We start from the raw sequence: 496 nt of genomic DNA on the forward strand, positions 1-496 counted from the left end.
TCCCGGGTGACTGCTCAGCAGACAGAACTCTGCTACTCCCTGCCTTTGCACGGAGTCTCAGGGCGGTTTGGAACATTCCAGACCACTGTAGGTGGCACTGGCTGCTCAGGGAGTGTGGGCACCCAGAAGGGCAAGGTGTTACTCTCTGCAGAGGGAACACTGGAAGTCTGGATGACGTGAACCTGAAAACCACAGCGGGGGTGGCCTGGAGACGGGGAGGAGAGAAGGAACCGGAAAAGACTAGAGAAGCTGAGGAAAAATCATACTCGACTCTCAGGTCCTAGAGACCAGGACCCAGCACACGGGGCCACACGGGCAGAAGCACCCGCATGGTTGGGAGGCCGAGGTCGGGAATTGGCTAGCCCCCAGCCCGAAAGGTGTATTTGTAGGATGTCACAACATCATAATATACAGAAAGCTGAACAACATTCACAGAAGGAGAGGGGACTGTGGGGTGTGGAGCTCAGAGCCGTGAGGGCCTCCAGGGGAGGCCGGG

This window comes from Suricata suricatta, chromosome 5 (genome assembly GCF_006229205.1).
Source record: "Suricata suricatta isolate VVHF042 chromosome 5, meerkat_22Aug2017_6uvM2_HiC, whole genome shotgun sequence".
In the NCBI taxonomy this organism is placed as follows: domain Eukaryota; kingdom Metazoa; phylum Chordata; class Mammalia; order Carnivora; family Herpestidae; genus Suricata; species Suricata suricatta.